The sequence below is a fragment of the Atta colombica genome, unplaced genomic scaffold, assembly GCF_001594045.1.
Source record: "Atta colombica isolate Treedump-2 unplaced genomic scaffold, Acol1.0 scaffold210, whole genome shotgun sequence".
Classification (NCBI taxonomy): Eukaryota; Metazoa; Arthropoda; class Insecta; order Hymenoptera; family Formicidae; genus Atta; species Atta colombica.
Window position 1 is genome coordinate 325,231 of NW_017259306.1, and position 15,288 is coordinate 340,518.

At 38.4% G+C, this 15,288-nt stretch overlaps 1 protein-coding gene across 1 annotated transcript in view; it reads right to left on the reverse strand.

Moving 5' to 3' along the window:
* Positions 1-14,886, reverse strand: part of LOC108687709 (glutamate receptor 1) — a 224,458-nt gene extending 209,572 nt beyond the window's left edge. The window contains exon 1 of the mRNA XM_018193628.1: positions 14,864-14,886. The gene's annotated coding sequence lies outside the window, so the exon portion shown is untranslated. The remainder of the gene's footprint in view (positions 1-14,863) is intronic.
* Between the last annotated feature and the right edge of the window lie 402 nt (positions 14,887-15,288).

Here is a 15,288-nt window from a genome sequence, read left to right on the forward strand (position 1 = left end):
CCTCATACGCGACCTCATCCCCTCGGCGTTCTCTTACTCTGCCCGCATCGCCACCTTTTTATCATCCAGACCTACTTCTGTCGTTTCCTCATTCCTTCGACCTCATCTCGATTTCCTGCGCGGCTTCGCCGCGAATCCAAAACAGCTCTCTATCTACAGCCGCGTAATAGTCAGCTCCTCGCCAGGCACATAGCGTGGCCTACTTGGGAATTCATACGAAGAAACTATGCGTATGAATTCGTATTAGATGAAGTTTTGGGTTGCGGTCTTTCGCGGAAATTTCTTAACGACTACTTGAGAAATTGTTACGCCAGTGATTATACGAACCCGGAAATTCTCATGCGTTCATAAGCATAGCTGTCAAAAAATATAAAAATGAAAGACTGTATATAACTATTGACATTGTATAAATAATAGTGATATTAGTATCTTTGCATAGAAATCAGTATCAGACGCTATGCTGTTACAAACGTGACATATTTGCAAATATACATGATACCGTATATACTAAATTTTCATATTTTAATATTACAACCTTTTAAATAATAAAATATTCTTGTTGTAGCTATTTTACAACGTGTGACCATTATTTGCATCATGTTATGTACAATTAATTTTAATTAATGCCCGATCATTTTATATATAATATTAACTAAGCAAAATAATATTTCATTAATTTGAATATTCTCTGACGTTTTGTTTTCAGTTCTATTTCTTGAAATATCTGTTAATAACTATCAAATTTACTCTTTAGGATTCAGACACTCGATGCTCAAAGCTCAGTTTGTTGTCCGCAAGTTATTTTCTGAATACAATTTCAAACTGCAATAAAGTTGTCCTTTACCGCGTATGCGACCCCAGGCGAAGCACGCGTCATATATCGCCATAAAGAGCGTGCCGGATACATATTTCCTGCGGCACTCGTATTTTATTCCGCGACGTGCATTACCGCTCTTTAAATATCACAGCACAATTTCATGCCCGACAAGCGTCCTAACGATGCCCAGTTACGCTTCAATGCACGCGCTTCCAACTCGAAACGCTATAGAAATTCTCATGAAAAAGCGACTCAAGAATCGATGTTTACAGGATTCTCCAGAGATTTTTTTTCAATCCACGCAACCCTCTCTTATGATGGAATATGGACAATATTTCCCGGGACATTTGTGCTCATTCGCGCGCTACCTATGATCGCTCTCTTACAAGGATTCAGAACTAAGGATAAATTTTACTTCCCTCCCTCTCCCCCCCTCTTATAATCGTTCCCTCAACCTCGCCACCATCTCTAGCTCATCCACCCCTCGGAACGGCAATGTACCAAGAGCAATGAAAATGATTAAGCGCCACCCTGAATCCCGGCAAAGCCTCTCTAATCCGGCACCAAAAGCAAAATCAGAGACACCGGCAGCGCTGTAACTCGCGAGTTAACTCGCCACCGTGTGCACGAAACACGCAGACAGCTGAAACGTGCCCGCTTATTACTGGTGTCTCTCAGAAACCGATTATATATATATATTAACATCTTTTCATAAACCCCTACGTCTTTCAAGAGATGAAAATTTTTATTATGCTTATACATGATACATGTTGCTAGAACGTATTATTTTTTTCTGTTGGTTTTTATGAAAACAGGTTTACATATAAACTGAAAAAAATAAGTTCTATCAATATGTGTCACGTATATCACTCTGTAGTCATAAAACTCTAAATAACATAGAATGATCAATCGATGTTACATATGTGCAATAATAACACAAGTTAAATATTATAATTTTCTTTCTTTAAATATAAAATTTTTCACAGGATTTCACAGTTGTTTTTTTATATCCAATTATTATTTTATCGATGTATGTATGTTCAGTAGAGGTTACGAAAGATATTTCATTAAGTAGGATTCATTAGGATTTTGCTGTGTTGCACGAAAAAAACAGTCGATGAAGAACGAAGAGAGAAGCTGAAAAACATTAGAAGCTGAGATACTATCACACCAGTGAAAAGTTTATATCGTTTTTCTAACATCTATGTGATAATTCGATTGCAGAAGCACTTCCTATGTCGTCTGTAGACGACGCAGCAGCGACAGACGGCCGTTGAGAGTTTCGGCTTCCCTCTTCAACCCCAATCCCAACCCCAAGTCCAATCCCACCACCCAACGCCTCATCCTCCGCGTTCTCGAGATGGCAGCATACCGAGGGCAATGAAAATGATTAAGCGCCGCCGTGAATCCTAGCGAAGCCGCACTAATCCGCCGCTAAAGGCAAAACCGGAGTCAACTTTGGTGCTGTAACTCGCGAGTTAACCTCCCATTACATACAGGGAAACGCAAAACGCAAGACGCGAAACAGCCCGCACGCATTAGCTACGGCAATGGACGAATATGTGGCATGGTCTTTTCTCATCCATCTTCATATAAGCTGCTATAACGCTATCTAATTTTCTCTATTCCAACCACTTGATCTCGAATGTTCTAGTATCACTCTTGTTTAACGTACTTTTGGGTATTCTTTTCGGGTTAGAAATATAGCACATTTGGGATCCTGGTGCCGCGCGTCGGAATTTGTGGAAACAATATGTAAAACCTACACGCCGCGACTGAATTTGTGGTAACAGTATGCAAAGCCCCGACAGTTTCAAGATGCGACTTTCCACAACCAGCATCGCGTAAAAGTGTAATGTCAATTTTCGGACGGGGAATATAAATAGTTATACTTGATATATTTTTCAGTGTTCAATCGAAAAGTTGCGAATGACATTTACGACACGTTATTATATATAATATTGCAAGCGATACGAAAACGAGGGAAGTATATAGCCGAAGCTGGTGTGACGGTCGCAAATAAAGCTGTCGCAGATGATTCAGAGAGCGTCTCAGTCTTGGGTTTACTACTATGAAGGAGAGAAGAGGTTCTTAAAAATATTAACCGCTCCGAAAAGCGCAGAGCTTCCCCCCCCCCCTCTCTCTCTCTCTCTCTCTCTCTCTCTCTCTCTCTCTCTCGTTCTTTCTCCCTTTTTCTTACATCGCGCCTTTTTGGTGCCACGTAACAAACTGTTTCTACAGCCCCGTTATCATCTTTCCGGTTGAGGACAGTCACGGAGAGAAAGCGAGAGAGGAAGAGAGGAAGATGATCCGAACGCGCGATGAGAAAGGAAAGAAGGCACGGGATAGAAGGAAAGACGGAGTCCAGGAACAAGAACAGGATTAATGGGCCGTCGTATCACGCACGGTGGGCGATAAAATATCGTAGGAAATATCCTCTGGCCGTGTAGAGTCTTGGCCATCCGTGGAATTTACTCCCCCGCGCGATATCTACTATCTTAGATAATCTCCGCCATTAAAGGCCACCAGCCGGATACTGCTCACTCTCTATCTCGTTCGCAGCTTTACGATAAAAGCTTATGCGCTACGCCAAATTCCGCCGTTATTACAAGAATGCTCATTCTGCCCGCGAGAGAGGCACTTACAGTAAATACCGCTCGCTTGGTAGAAACAATGTGGCGATACATGTTACGGTATTAATATCGTCTCATATAAACTCACTATTGTTATTTCGTTGTAAAATTGTATATCAAATCTTTTTTATATGTTCTCTTATGTGTGTGTTATGTTATTATTTTTAATATTTTGTAATAATACCTAGATATTACAGTTCCGAGCGTGATAAACGTGAAATACATGAATGTAAGTTACCGCACCAATTTTTACTTTGCATTTACGATACGTTTACATTTTGCAGTCGTAATATAACGTAATGTGATGTGATATGATGTCAGAATTTATTCAAAATATAGTATTGTAAAAGCTTTTATCATTACTGTTATTAGCCGCTTACAAACGTTATCGCGCCAATACCTTTGAAAGTTATCCTTTAGACGTCGCATTTCTCTCCAACTTTATCCATCAGACGTCAAATATCCCGCAACGTTCGAGATCGGAAAACCGAAATCGTGTGTACTTGATAAATATTTGCGGATCCTTGGGTAACGGCATACGCGTGTGGACGTTAAGCCTGCGTGACGGCTCGATCTCGTGTTTCGAAACCTTCTATGGAAGGTACGTAGGTATCGCGGGCCACTTTAGACGTTCTGACGTATAGCATGTAAATACGAATATCTCACGCGGAGCAGTAATGTGGTCCATAAGGACCTCTAGGGAGGGTAGTATACCCCTTGTCATATTCCCAAGCCGCAGTGGTCTGCCAAGTGAGATTTCAGTCGTTCTGCCGACCCACTGGGTAACTCGTAACAGAGTCACCAAAGCGGGAAAATTACGAGTGAAACGCCAGCTTTAGGGATGTTCTTCTTCAACATGAAGCACGCCGCCTCTCAAAAGAGGCGCTCGCGATCTCTTTCCGCACCGCACTTCCCGTTTCCGTTTATTTCTGCTTTCATACATTCCCGTCTAAACTTGAATGGGGATTCACGTCGAGGATCGGGAAACGATTCCTGTTGCCGATTATACGTAATAGCCACTTCTCGGGATACGATCGCGATCATAAGTTTATTAACACTTCAACTATATAAAACTGCTTTCTCAAGATTCGTGTATAATATATAAAATATATACGATATTTTGAAAAATGATTCCAAACAATAGAAGTTTTTTTGATCCATTTGATGTCTTTTTAAATAATAAGAATTAAGTGGCATAGCGGGCAAAATGGCGATGTCAAGATTATTTTATCAGCTCAATTTTCTAAGCCCGAGCCAAAACGTGTTGATTTATGTATCAGAGTTGCCTCTAAATTCCTTGTCCTAAAATTCTATGACTTTTCTCTAATTTCCAAATAAAATTGCATAATTTGCTTGAAATAATATTTTTTAATTTTTTTATTTTTTCGTTCTGATACCGGAAACTATTAAATATTTTCTTGACAGAACAATTTAACATGGCAATGTAAATTATTATTAATGTTGTTGACATTGCATCTAATTGTTAGTATTTCAAACTTTAAAATTAACTACCAAAAGAGAGAATTTTAATTTTTCAGAAAATTTTGTAAAATTCCCTGATATTTCCCTGATTTTCTTAATCATTTCCAATTTTCCTAATTTCTCTAATTTCCAGATTTATAGCAACGCTGCGTATACGATATAGAAAAATCTCTATTTTGCCTATTATATGATAAATCTTTCGTTAAATAGAATATATATGTTTTCTTTACATCAATTAAAATTCGTCTCATTCTGTGCATACAAGTATTAAGATAGAATTACCAAGAAATGAATAGTTCATTATAAAGATACTGTCCAAGTTCGCGATCAAATTCAAAATAACAATTTTGAGGGTACAGGTGAGGTTACAGCAAAATCGATCAATTTTTTTATGATTTATTCTAGGGAAACTTTTGATCAACATAATCTACAATATATTACAGTATCCATTGATTTGACCGAAGCCACTTTTTCTGTACTTTTCTGACTAGTGTGGTATTCTTTCATTTGCTTTTACTTTAAAATTTACTGTAGATTACACACACACACACACACACACATACACACACTCTCTCTCTCTCTCTCTCTCTCTCTCTCTCTCTCTCTCTCTCTCTCTCTCTCTTTCTCCCTCCCCTCCCTTTTTCTCTATATTTTATACTCTCTATATATAAAATTTTTAATCCTAGCTAAATATATATATGTTATGTTTGTAAACAATAAATGTTTGTAAACAATAAACAATTCCAAGTTAAACGATTCCATTAAATTTAATGTATTTTAGTTTATTAATAAGACAATGGAAAATGTGACGAATAAATTTTCAAAAATGCAAATTATCTTGTGAGAAAATGACATATTACACCGGCATATGCTACGCCTATTTCTTGAACAAACGACTATCAACAGCCACGAGAATTCTCAAGGTACGTGACTCGAGTGCAAACAGAAGAAGATGGTACCGGCGCGACAATGCGGTGTTCTTGCACGGACGACGTATTACCTCCTCGGGCATTAATCGGTTCGTGATAGTGCGCGGTAGTGTCGGTAATATAAGCACGATATTATAAAGGCGATGGGTCGGCCGATCTTCGAAACGACGTTGCCGCTCCTTGTCGCAGCCTTAATTAAATTCCAGCAAAGAATCGGAAGTAGGGAAAAGTTCGGCGCCTTCCTTTCGGTGACGGGGCACGACTTGGGCCACACGGATTTTAATAACCGTCCCGGATTCGAGCAAGAAGAAGCTGGCAAATGGCCGTACTACGAACTACGGTGTTGGTGGCGGCTCTGGAAGCGAAGCGGCCGGGCTAGAGAGCAGAGGAGAAGGGTATAGGTACCAACCAGACCAGAGTCAAGCATCGATCCCTCTATTCCTGTCCTGTTTCTGCTCTCTCTTCTACCATTTCCTCACGCAACCACCGACGTATCCCCGTCTCGCCATCTCTTCGTCTGCCCGTTTTTCCATCCTTTCCGCTTTTACTCGTACGCGTTTCGACGTTTCTCTCGAAAAGCTCACACGTGCCTTATGTCTCTCTTACTATCATGGAGGCTCTTTCCGCGTGCTTTTCGCCTCTGTCGACTCTCACGGTAATTCTTTTTCCCTTTTTTTACCCGCCTATCTATCTATCTTTCCCTCTTCGTTCTTTTCCATCCTACCTATTCGTCTACCGATTTATCCTTGATTTTTCTCTCGCGGTTCACTTTCGCCTTTTTTCTCCCTCCCTCCATCGTCCTCTGACTTCCTGTGCAAACGTCCCCAAGTCGATCTATGACATTACCGCTTGCTCCCACGCTACTTCCTCTCCGACTGATTCCACCAAAGCCGCCGCCTTCTACTACCTCGTCTTTTATTTCCCACTACCTTTACCGCGCGATATCCCCGCCAACGCCACTAACTCTTCTGCAATCTTCACGGCAGACGGTACGATATCTTGCGTAACCACGACAGCTTATCTCTAAGAGAGAATTTTTTCTCACCGACCTTGCTCTCGAAAACTTTTTAATCACCCTATTCCGATTGTAAACAGAATGTAGAAATTTCTTTACAACAAAAAATTGAAATTTTTTACTTCTAATACATTCAAGAAATGCGCATGAAATTGCATAATAGAATAATGAAAAATAATCGCAAGCCATATATAAACTTGTTATAGACACAAAATGACAGATAAAAGTTTTGCATAGAATTATTTCGATATTAAGTAAGATTATAGAGTTTGCTCTTTATAGAATGACTGCAGGTGCTGTAATATCATTTTACATTAATTATAAGAATAATTTTATTTCTATTTTTTAAAATAACGGATTTCGTTATTTTATGCTATTACATAAAATTGGATACGTCGCAGACGCAACACTATTTTACGCGTTTGCTATGGTCGATTGGTCAGACATCTCCGAAACGTGTATATATATTTTAACATCGCGGAAGAGCTTCGGGTTACATTCGGTGGTTGAGCCACTGACATTTTCCACTGCGAGCTATCATAGATAACGTATATGCGGTATCCGTATGCGAAGAGAAGACACGTATGTAGACTTGTACCTAACGGTAACGTTATTCCTATATACTGGAAGATATATGCCACATCGCAAGCAAACATGCGCGTGCATATATAGTCGAAAAATACACGAGCAAGATGCGTGCACGACTCTTATAGAAATAACCATACGGAGTTTCGAAACGCAATCAATTGAATGAAAAATCGATCAGATATCGTAAGATATAGCTAGCTATTAAATTTAATATGCTTTCATCTTCTAAGTATATGATATTCATCTTTTCTCTCTCTCTCTCTCTCTCTCTCTCTCTCTCTCTCTCTCTCTCTCTCTATTTATAAAAAATAAATAATATCTCTAAATAACTGTAATAAAAATAATTCAAAAATTTCAAGAGAGAATATATATTCGAATATATATTCGAGAATTAAAAGAAATATTATACCTATATCAAATAGAAACATGGAGAGAACGAATTTCCTGAAATATCTAAAAATTTAGTTAGCTATAGATCTGAAAATAATTTTGTTTGGAGCATCAAAATAATTATATAGAACACTTAAACTGGTTGTTAGAATATTAAAATCTTTTGCAACATTGTCATCAATGCTTAGCGTCCTACATAATTATTTAGATGTCTGACGGAATTATTTTTAAATGTGTATCAAACTAATTTTAAAAATTTTTTAATATTTTAGCAAAACCGTACTTTCCATGAATAATTATCTTAATATAATGTAACACAAATAAGGAATTAACTTTATACCTTTACCAATGTAAATGTACACGCAAGGTACATGTAATACCGCGAGCACGTTGTATGGATACAATGGTAAGTACGCTTTTCGTAACAATAAGCCCCTATTGGCTGAAAACCCTTACGACATCTCCTATGAAGACATATCAGCTCCGCGAGGGAAAGCGGCTCGGTAATATCGGATTACTCGCGGTCGTCTCTGATGCTTCCACGCTTCTGCTATTGCCGCAACGATAGTAATGGCGGGCGCAGTCTACAGCATGACATCGTAGGGCGCGTACGTGGCAGTAGTAGAGTAACGTTATTCCCCGACATGGATAGATATGCATTCCATCGACACTAATGCTCAACAACCAGACCGGCATACATTGTTATACGACAAATGCACAAGGCATCCAAATACGTCATATAGGCGTTTCAAAGTATTGTTATAATTATCCTATTAAAATGAATCAAATGCCCTGCTATCGTGCAGAAATATAATAAATTATTTATTAAACGAATTTTCGCAAAGTTTCGCGATTGTTACGAAAACATGTATTGTTGCATTTTTCAACGTTTGTAACAAAGTTTTGCAAAGAATAAAGTTTTACAACGTCTCCTCTAATAGTAGATGTAGTCAGGAAAAGAGGATTGTAGAATAAATTGGATTGAAGTTAAAAACTCACGATCCAAGTAAATTATAGCCATGGGGCGCAAGAGTAATTGTTTCGTGGCGTCCAAGAGAATTAGTAGACCAAATCGAAGCGAGAGGAAGTAAATCAGTGTTCTTCACTTAAAATCCTATTTACTCACCACTACAATACGATTTATAAGGTCCTAATAAACCGCATAACGCTTGTATTGTGACTGAAGAAATAATCGGAATTAATAGAGATGTCACAAAAGTACTCGTCGAGTTACACATACACAGATTAACCAGATAACTTATATTTTCATTCTGCAGTAAAGCCGCATAATTCGCTTTATCCAGCGACACATAGTAACAAATACATATTCATATTTGAAACAATATGCACATACGTTTTTTTCTACATAATAATTTCTGCTCTTATTAGCTAAATGGACGATTTGAAAATATAGCAAATTGACCGTAAGAGCGATCGCTCATCGATAGCGGCGTCTCGAAATATACCCCGATAAAGCAAATCAACTGAAACACGATTGCGCCGTGGAAATGAAACCGCGGAATCTTCGGCCGCGGTGAATTTCGGAAATTTGCGGGCTCGAATTTCTATATTAATAGCTTTAACACACAGAACGCGGACGTTCTGTGCAGCAAGCACGAATGCCGATGGTGTGCCGGAGGGTACCGATTCACAGAGAGGCATACCGTGCAGCGGCGCATCGTGTTCGACTTCGAATACGCATCGATGACCATATACGAGAACCAGCGGTTTTGTCATTCTAATAGGGAGGGCAATGCATCAATTATAGAAACACAGCGCAGCTCGGCTTGGCATTACACGGCCGCCGAATAACGGCGGCCCGATTGCACACGATTATGCGAACAATAAATTGGTAGTCGGATGCACCACGTACGAGACATTCCGACATTTCAACGTGCCTGCGTCGAACGCTTGTCCTTTGTACTGATATCGCAATAAGAATAATAGGAAAATTCTTACAGTGAACGCTTCTTACGTCAACGCTTATTCTTTGTAACTCTGTTGTGTCGACCTTCTGTAATTTTCATACCTCTGCACAATAAGAATATCAATGTACAACTAAATCATTTCACGTCTCAAGACATTTACAATTTTAATACCTTGATTATTAACAAAGTTTCAAAAGTCCATTACGGTATTAAGCAGACCTTTATGTTATGTTCTTAGTAAAATATGCATAATAATAAGTCAAGTGATTACGCAATTAAACCTTTTTTCTTGACGTATCGAGATGTAAGAAAATTATCTGCATAGTTTTGAAACCTCATTTCGGCCGTTTGACCATTAAATCGCTTGCCGGTCTCAAACGGCGATAACAGATACTTGGACGATGCAGCAGCAAGAATTTCCTCTCTCTCCGACTCTCGTTTTAACTCTGCGCAATACCTCGGACGTACGAAAATTCGATTTCGCCTTCCTATCTACCGACCTCTAGCAACGGAAGGCAAATTCTTCGACAGTATGCAAGGCAAGGCAAGGCACGATGGAAAGGCTACGGGCACATGGTCCTGTCTCCCTTGTCTGGCAGTACCGTGCTATTAATCGCATTAGGCGACCGACGGGTCTGCTTGAGTGGTAGATGCCCTTGCCTCCCTTCACAAAGGCATCGCACGCCAGTATCTTCAACCGTGTACCATGATACGGCCAGTGGATGCGCATTCTGAGTATATATATCAATCACATACCAAGAACGTTTAAAGTTCCGTCGCTGTCACTCGATTAAATCTTTTAATAATCTTCAACGCATCCAAAGAGAGAAAGAGAGAAGTGTGCTAGTATTAGAAAAACATTTTTCCCTCTTATCTTATTTTTAAAAACCTATAAAAGTTTGCCAGAAAAATATTAGTTTAATAATCTATCTAATATCGATCTTAAGTATCAACAATGATTATACTTTTAATGTTTTCAACACAAAAATGTACATATAATAAGTCGTGTATTTTTTACAGGTCATTGTAAAAGTTTGTAGATTGTGAAACACGTCATGCAACATGCAAAGGAAAAGATTTTAATTTGAATTGTGTAAGTGAGTCAACTTCTTTCGAACAAAGACTTTTATCGTCTCCTTTTCTTGTTTTCAAAGACTGTCTTCAAAGGCTTAAAGATACGTTAAAAAATGAGATCAACTCTTTAAATCTTTTGAAGATTTCTGACACGAAAAATATAATATTAATGCTTATAATTAGCGGAAGAAAAAAATGTCAATTGCGCAACTGAAAAAATTCCTAATTAATTTTTTTACACTCAAGCACGAATATTATTGCAACGCTGCCTAAAGGTGAAACACTTTTTCTTTGAAGATTCTAAAATATACGTATCTATCCACGAGAGAAACGTGCTCTCAAAATATTCAGCTTTTACATATATAAAGATGTCAATTAAATTATATATAAACGAATACGTGAAATAAATACGAGAAATTTTTTTACATTTGAAAAATATATTTAAAATTTTGTAAAGATGTTCTTTTATTAAACTTTAATCGATCTGATACGTAGTATTAATATGTAATATTTTAAAATCTTTCAAATTTTTTATTATTATTTGTAATCTTTTATCATTCGTATTTACGTGAAAATGATAAGAATATTATGTGCTAATTTCACTATTTATTTAAACAGCAAAAAATATCATTTATATGTGCGTATGGAAGCACTATTGCGTGATACTATTTTAGTATTAACTTTATAGCACAACTAGAAGCGAAAAACAAAATCTAAAACTCTTTTGCGAGTGTACGCTCACGTGCGCATTAATTTTATAGCTTTAATGAAAAAACGTGAGCGCGCGGCGCGTGTACATCGCGTTAATATGAACTGGAGCGTTGATATCCGATGTGTCGTAAATCGAGGTCAACCGTCTACCTTCCTCCGATATTTTCACTATCCCTTTCGCATAATTCCACCAAAAGTATATGCCACACAGTGGCTTTGAAGTATGACAGAGCACGATGAGGAGAAGCGTAACTCGCGCGTGCAGTATAATTTGAACGAAGCAACGAACCCTTTCCGCAACACCCACATCCACACAACCCCGTGTCGACGTTTCTCATGCCACAACCTTCCTCGTCTTTTCGTCGACTTACCCGGTTTCTCCTCATTCGCATAACTGCAGAAGAGAGACGCCGTCATTTCTATAGACATTCATTATTCACTACTCGCTCAACGTGCTTCTCTCATATCCTTTCTCTTTCTTCTTCATCATCATCGTTCACTCTCTCTCTCTCTCTCTCTCTCTCTCTCTCTCTCTCTCTCTCTCTCTCTCTCTCCCCCCTCTCTCCTTCCCTTTCGTCACTCTCTTTCTTTCCCTTTTCGATACCCGATTCGATATATACCTGTTTCTTTTTCAGTTCCGTTAGTTTCTCTATTTCTCACTATCGAGGCTACCATCCGCGTCCGTTAAAATTGACAACAGCGATAATCCGTCAAGCTTTTAAACGAGCATAATTCTACAAGCGATGGACTTTGTTCGAAGGATTTCTGATCGACGAAAGAGGCAACAGAGAAGAAAGGAAGAGAACAAGAGTGTCGACGTGCATGGTGAGAGGCGGAATATTTCATGAGAACGGAAGAATGACGGTAAATGTTCGCGCGCGGTAATCCATCGGAGCAGTAATGTTTTGCACAATTCATACGGACCAGGCTAAGCGCTTTTTGATGACTCGATTTAATTACAATACGCTTCGATTTTCGGGTGCGAGCAGGTGCACATTCGTAGAATCGATTAAATTGCACTGCTTCATCTGTTATGGTATTATTTCCATATAGCGCTATTTCCAGCAGCTGACTTGTTTAAAAATAAAGAGGACTTGGCTAATATTTAATAGCATCTATATTTGATATAGATTTGATGACATTATGATCTTTATTTTACCATAATTGATGATTTGCGCATGATAAGCAGTTTACTACATATCGTAGTTAATTTTGGCATAATGATATAGGCGAAGCTTACAGATAAGTCGTGTAAATTCTCATTCAATTGCAGTGCTGAATAACACACGATGGCTTCGCAATCCAAACTGATCGGTAAATATCGACGGAATTAATTTTCGACTACAGAAGATAATATACGGTTATGGAATGTAAGCTGTTACAGAGATCTAGAGCGGTATATCGAATTAAAAATATCGAGTATTTATACATAGCGCTGAAACGCTTCAAATACAGACGTGCTGGTACAATCAATTGATTAACCGCTATTACTATATTATACATACTGTGCGTACTGCAATCTCGACGTGTCGATATATTCCGCTGCAACGTAGTGACCACGTTGAGTACACATCAAATATCGTAATATCATATCCGTCGAAAACAGATGGTCGCGAAAAATACTGTTTGTACCTGTAATATTGGTAATGATGCGAACCCCGATAATATTTACACGGGTCGTATGTTGAAATATAAATAAACGTATCGCAAAAGTACGTAAAAAGTTAAACATTCAACGATGTTACTAACGATTAAAAAAATATTTTGTAAGCTTCCAATATTTATCAGGCTGGAACCGTGTCCGGTAGTATTTATACCATCTGTATATTTTTCGAGTACCGTTTTGGCCGCCTGCAAAAACGCTTTACGCGTTTTTTTCATAAAACTCGGTCACGACCTGACGAAAAAATGTCCATGCGTGAGTTTGAAATCGACATGTCAAAGTTCAGTTCTCCAAATGAGAAACTTTTTATGATCGTTTGCCTTATCTTTTGTGCTTCTTAACTTGTTATTTCCTCCTTCTTATTTTCAAATCGTAAAACAAGATTGATAGAAGCCATATTATTCGAAGTTAAATTATTCATGTACAAGAAACTCGTCCTATGAAACATGAGATTTTCGAAAACAACCTCAATTGAACTTTCTTTCGATTCCCTTTTTAAGATGGAGAAGAATTTATAACTCCTGACTTGATTCCAACGTATTTTTACATTAACAATTTCTTTGGTAACTTATGTATACGCGTGTGTAAAGAAAAATTTTCTACGTGTAAATCGATATACCGAAAGAGAAAAAAAGAGATAATATTCTTATTTCAAAAAAAAGATTAAAACAAATAACGAGCATAATTTTGAAATGTTATAATTGATATTAATGATTTGTTTATTAATATGTTAAAAGCATACTCTAAAAAAAAACATTGATATAAGTATAATTCAATTTGCTTATTAAAAATCGATTAAATTTATGTTATTTTCAATATTTTCCTGTATTATACAGTCACAATAACAAAATGTAAATGAAAAAAATATCATAAAATTTGAAATTTATTTTCTTTATGCAATAATTAGTTTTAAAAAAATGTTATTTGTCTCTATCTTTGTAAAGAAACAACGGTAATAAAGTTTCAAATACAAAAAAAAAATAAATTTAACTATATTTTACAAAGTGCGCTTTCATGCTATAACGATATCATTACGCAACCAACAACGTAAACAACGTGTGAAATAGGAAACGTTCTTTTGACTACATCATATAATATCGATAGAATTTTGCTTTCCAGTATTATTATTCTTTACTATTAATGTTCCTCATGTAACTGGCATCACCTATCGCGTAGAAAAATATTATCTCAAATTAAAATATCGCACAATGGAGCGCGAATTCGAGTGCTGTAATTAAGTGCGCTCCAATTGAAATAATGCGGTACGAAGTAGCGATCGCGATTGTCATGTATTACCTACTATGAAGCTATTTATTTTGCCGCATTTTTCTATTGAATGTAATCGACATGATGTTACCCCGGAGGAGGAGGAGTCGATATTATTACTGGAGCATGCCATGCGAGTATTTAGAATACATAAGCGAACGGTATGTTTGCACACGGTGGCTATGTATACCCCGAGTTCAGTAACCCTTCTGCCGACGGCAGACGTGCTCGACGAGGTTGAGCCCGGCGAGCACTCGACTCGACGGGTCTCTCGCAAAATGTCTATAGCTGTAAGTTCGGTATCACTCGGGACTCTCAGCGCCGTATATACAACGATAACGATGTACAACACACAAACAACACTCACCAATGGGAATCTTCTCAGGAAACGCTGCGGGTACCAGGACCAAGAGGACGGTTAAGGCCATGGTCATCATCGTGGCAGTAGATGTTAGTCTGCTGATTCTACCGGCACCAGTGTTTCTCGCGTTTATCTCAGCTTTCCCGGAAACGGTCAACGCGGCGATAACGAGAGGAACCGTGGTGGCGCGACGCCGCCGTCGCGACGAGGGTGGTCCGCCCGTTTCGTAAACAACCGGGAGCATCTTCCGAGCTCCGTGGTCTGACACAAACTACCGTATTCCACTCGGCGTGAACTCGGTCTCTCCTGAACCGCCCCAGCATCCCTCTCGTCCTCTCACCCCTAACTCCACTCCCACTCTCTGCTCTCACTCTTCTCTCTCTCTCTCTCTCTCTCTCTCTCTCTCTCTCTCTCTCTCTCTCTCTCTCTCT